Raw genomic sequence first — 5,639 nt, forward strand, 5'->3', positions numbered from 1 at the left:
ATCCTGATCGATGATTCTTTGGGGGAAAGCTTTTCCCTAAAGACTTCCTGGACAGCTCAGAAATGAAAGGAACTCAATGATTCTGTTGATTTTCTTCATTTTATCAAGGAGGATATTGACCTTCCTGCCATTCCAGTAACTTTCAGTGTCACAGATCACATGAGGACTGAATTCAGGCTCCATAGTGCCCTTCTAGACGTCTAGTCTGGTTGTATGTCCATCACCCCTAGTCCCACTAGGGCTTCTGCAGATGGACTAGATCTCTGTGTTGGAACTGTCTGAATAACTCATGGTTGGTAGCACTTTATCCACATTTCCTCTCTGTTATTTTTTTGTTTCTAGCTTTTAGCTCTGTTTTTATGTCATTTCCTTCTTAAGAACACTTAGCTTATATGAAAAATTTATATAAAATATGTTTTATATAAAACATAAAGGCCAAGGAACTAGCCTTTATTTAGGGTCAACTGTGTGTTCAATTCTACTTGCATATTTTTATCTCATTTACTTCTCAGATAAGCTTTATGTGATTTTTAAAAATTGTATCCATTTACAAGCTAACTGAAGTTGTCACCAGTTCAGGGCAACTTCCTTAGAAACCTAAGCGAGTCTGAATTTGAACGAGGTGCTTTTCATACTGCTTTACTGATTTGTGTTGGCAAAGTGAAAGTGAAAGTGAAGTCAAGTCGCTCAGTCGTGTCCGACTCTTTGCAACCCCACGGACTGTAGCCCACCAGGCTCCTCAGTCCATGGAATTTTCCAGGCAAGAGTACTGGAGTGGGTTGCCATTTCCTTCTCCAGCAGATCTTCCCAAACCAGGGATCGAACCCTGGTCTCCTGCATGGTAGGCAGACGCTTTACCATCTGAGCCACCAGGGAGATCCTGTGTTGGCAAAGCAAGGCATTCATTCTCTTATGATTTTTCTTTTAATTAATCTTGAATTCCAGAATGATCCTCAAAAAATATGTCATTATCAGCACCTGCAGAGTCAAAAAGTTGCCATGTTTGAATCTGAAGTTTACACCGTGTTCCTCGTTGCTTCTTTAAATCTTTTCTTGCTGGGCAGAAGAGCTCCTGAGGCAGGAAGGTTATTCATGACCCCATTTAGAAAGCAGGTCATCTCATCTATGCATCATCAGTGTTGAGAAGTATGCTGTGGTTTTCAATACAGCTGTCTAGTGATTTATCTTTAATAGCGAAAGAAATACCAAGCCCATTAATCCAGGGGCAGATGTATGCTAAGCTTGTTGTCATATCATCTGACAGCTGACCAAAGGCTGTCTGTTGGGGGTGGTGGTGGTGGTGGTGGTGGGAAGTCTAGATAGCAGTAGCTCAGAGTTCATAATCATTTTGAGATTCCTCCATTAGAAGAAAGGACGGGAAAGGGAGAGAAGACGATATTTTAGGGGCTTCATTGTAAATACTTTGGACAAATAGTACCAGTGTTTTTCTTAGGAAGTAGGTCAAAGATCAGCTTGCTAGTTCCAACTCATTTCTGTCCACCAGTAACTATCTTTCTTAGCTGATGAGTTGGGGGAAAATGCCAGTAATTCTAGGCAGAAGACTATGCTATCAGCAAGTCTGATAAGCTGTCTAACAACTGCCTGGTTTGTACAGGAGCAGACTTCCAAGGAGGGATTTTCTTACTAGCAAAGTAAGCCTACAGATGGTCAACAGACACATGAAAAGATGTTCAACATCACTCAACATCAGGGAAATAGAAATCAAAACCACAATGAGGTATCACATCACACCTGTCAGAATGGTTATCATCAAAAAGCCAGGAAATAACAAGCATTGATCAGGGTGTAGAGAAAAGGGAACTGTTGTGCACTGTTGGTGGGAATGTAAATCAGTGCAACCACTGCGGGAAATAGTATGGAAATTCCTCAAAATTATTAAAAAATAAAATTACCCTATGATCCAGCAATTCCATTTCTAGGTATTTACCTGAAGAAAACAACAGTAATCTGGAAAGATATCAACACCCCCATGTTCATTGCCGCATTATTTACAATAACCAAGACATGGAAGCAACCTAGGTATTCGCCGACAGACAAATGCATAAAGAAGATATGGTGTATATATGCAATGGAAGACTACTCAGCCATAGCAAGAATGAAATTTGTGCTATTTGTGATGACATGGATGGACCCAGAGGATATTATGCCAAGTGAAATTAGACAGAGGAAGAATACCACAAGATCTCATTTACAATGTAGAATCTAAAAAACAAAACAAAAGAACAAACGAAAACCAGGCTTATAGACACAGATGAAGTGTTGCTGATGGGGAGAAGGAGAGGGGACTGGGCGAAATAGGTAAAGGAGATTAATAGGTGCAAATTTTCAGTTACATAGGTCACAAGGATGTAGTATGTAGCAGACAGTAATACTGTAATACAGACAATAATGCCATAATAATTTTGCAGGTGATGAGTAGTTCCTAAGCTTGTTGTGGTCATCTTGTAATGTGTTTTTCAGATTACTAGGTTGTACACCTGAAATGAACATAATACTGCCCATCAACTATGCTTCAGAAAAATTTTAAAAAGTAATCAAGCCTCATGTCCCAGGTCTGGTCTATGGTGACACACAGAGGTTCTGAATAGCTCTACAACTAAGTATGTATTTGTTTTGTTTTGAGTTAAATGTCTTCTATTGGTATCGGTAATGAGTCCCAAAATGAGCCCAGTGGAATGATCAACAGCAGTCGTGTCTGGCCGTGTCAGAGCTCTGGGTCTCAGGCCCCAGGGGAGCTTAGTTGAGATACTGGCAGCTTGCCGTCAGGAATCTTCAAGCCAGGATGCCTTGAATGTGTGGCCTTGATATCCTATTCCTTGTATCAAAGCTCATCTGCAGAAAAAAATCCAGGGGCACAGGCTCAGACATAAACTAGTGATTTTGAGCAATGATGGTAGAAAGAGTGCTATGGGTTGATGTTCACTAGAGACCCAATAAAGCCAGTATTTATACCAATCTAATTTTGAGACCAGTTTTAGTTGATGTGGTTAAATAGTGAGTGAGTCTTTGAAAAGGTATGTTGATTCCTTGCCATTTTGTCTAAGGGAATTTCTCTAGGATAAATATTATCTGTAAACTCTTGAGCTCATACCTCATCATGGCTTTATCAGTACTTACACCCTCAGGAGAAACATTGGTATTTCATATCCAGTCAACAACTTATGGAGCCAATAGCACCCCTGCTTGTGACAACCAAAAATGTCTTCAGACGTTGCCTGATGTCCCCTGGGAGAGGGACAGAATTGCTCTCAGTGAGAAGCACTATGCTAGTACATTATGAAAATGTTTTAGATCTAACTTTCCTGGAATATATCTACTTTCCAAATAAATTATTTTCCGTTTTCTCAGTTTTGATTCAAAACTTGTGCATTCAGCTAACTCCCAGGACAGTTTGGATGTCATATCCAACTCCTCTGTAGTTCATACATTTCTCATTTTAATCTCTCTCTTCCTTTAGCCATCCCCTTAGCTATAAAAATGCTTAATGCATGTGGTGGCTTATGGCAGGGTGATAAATATTATTTCCTCTCTCTCTTGATCTTTTCTTTCTTTCATCTAGCAGATTTTCTGGCCTAGGGGTAATTCTGTAGCTCTTGCCTCTTTGCTTTGTGTTCATTACATTTTCATGAATACTGGGGTTGACTTTGACTTTTTCTCACCGGTTTTGTAAACCTTGGTAATGTTGAATTGAAGCACTATTTATTTACTATTTCAGAGTCTTGTTCAATGTTAAATGTCAAGTAATATGTTCAGTATGATTCCATTTTTTTCACACATACACACATATGCACACACACACACAACAGGCTAATACACATGTGCAGAAAAACATTATGGAGGGATATATTCCAAATGATAATCTTTACCCTAAATGAGATCCTTAGTGATTCAGTGTTTTTCCTTTGTGCTCATTTATGCTTTCTAATTTTTCCTACAATACGTGTTTTGCTTGTAAATTACAAAAGACGAAAATGTTTGCAAAGTCATTCTCCAGCTTTCTGTCTGATCAGTGCAAGAGTTGACACTTGCCCATGGGTGTTGTTAATGGTAACCAGAGTTTTGTTTTCAGTGGCGCTTATTTTTGGAAGACACTAGGACAACTGAGTCACCCGTCGTATTTTAGGGAAAAGGATGAAACAAGAAACCCCAAAGGAACAGGTGAAGATTCGCTAGGCAGATTTCTGCCTTGTACTGAAAGTTTTTTGGGTCAAGATATATGTACGTGCATGAGCTCAGATGGAACTTTCCTGAGCCATGGCGGGGCTGAATTTAGCCGTGAGCTAAGGCTCTCAGTCACTCAGAGTGTCATCCAGCAGAGAATGGCTAGCGTATCCTGGGGCTTTGTTTATTGAAAAGAGGTCCAATAAGCACACCATGTTCTTAGAGCATGCTGGCCTTGCTCTTCTCCAAATGGCTCCATAATACTAAGCATCTCTCTGAGCACCATCAGCTGTTGACGTGACTCACCGTCAACAGCCTCCAGGACCTTCATGAATCACAGCTCATGGGCAGGCTCTTGCCAGAAATCGAAGTTATAACCTCACTGGTTACTGTGTACTTTTAGAAACCCAAATTAGCTTTCCTCAGGGAAACACTATGGTGGTTGGCAAAAGCAGACACCTCTTTCTGTCATCTTGGGCACAGCTTGATGCTGCTATGAGTGGCTGGCCATTGCTGACGGCAGAGTTTGCGAGAGGGAAGTGATAGGGAGGGAGCTGGGAGGATGTAGCTGTTTGACTCTGACTCTGACTTTGACTCAGACTTTGATCTGATCAAAGGCGTTTAGCACCAGGCTCAGCTGGCTTAGAAGAAGGAGTACATGCTTGGTGGATAGACCCCAGAGTCTGAACTCAGCTTCCATTGCATACTTTGTATTAACTTCTCATATTCCTCAGCGTCCTCATCTATAAAATGGGCATAGAGATTTCCTCTTAGATATGTTGTAAGGATGAAAACACAGAATGCTTGTAAATGACAGTCTGGTATATAGCAGATATTCAGCTTTCCTTTCTCTCTAGTTGGTTTCCAGGTTTGTGACTGACAATTCAAATAGATGAGGGGTTCACAGGTTTTTTTTTTTTTTAATAAAGGGACAGAGAGCAAGTATTTCAGGTTTTGTGGGCCAGGAGGCAAGATTAAGGATATTATTTACATGGACGGAGGTTTGTGACATTGTCCAGGAGACAGGAATCAAGACCATCCTCAAGAAAAAAATGCAGAAAACAAAATGGTTGTCTGAGGAGGCCTTACAAATAGCTGTGAAAAGAAGAGAAGCGAAAAGCAAAGGAGAAAAGGAAAGATATACCCATTTGAATGCAGAGTTCCAAAGAATAGCAAGGAGAGATAAGAAAGCCTTCCTCAGTGATCAATGCAAAGAAATAGAGGAAAACAATAGAATGGGAAAGACTATCGATCTCTTCAAGAAAATTAGAGATACCAAGGGAACATTTCATGCAAAGATGGGCTCAATAAAGGACCGAAATGGTATGGACCTAACAGAAGCAGAAGATATTAAGAAGAGGTGGCAAGAATACACAGAAGAACTGTACAAAATAGATCTTCAAGACCCAGATGATCACGATGGTGTGATCACTCACACTCACTGAGAGCCAGACATC

The 5,639-nt window shown here is 40.4% G+C and overlaps 1 non-coding gene across 1 annotated transcript; it reads right to left on the reverse strand.

Annotated features, from left to right (window-relative positions):
- Positions 1-804: 804 nt before the first annotated feature.
- TRNAG-ACC (transfer RNA glycine (anticodon ACC)) lies at positions 805-876 on the reverse strand. The gene has a single exon. It is a non-coding gene; the product is annotated as a tRNA-Gly (tRNA).
- Positions 877-5,639: the final 4,763 nt, after the last annotated feature.

Source organism: Ovis canadensis, chromosome 26 (assembly GCF_042477335.2).
Source record: "Ovis canadensis isolate MfBH-ARS-UI-01 breed Bighorn chromosome 26, ARS-UI_OviCan_v2, whole genome shotgun sequence".
NCBI lineage: Eukaryota > Metazoa > Chordata > Mammalia > Artiodactyla > Bovidae > Ovis > Ovis canadensis.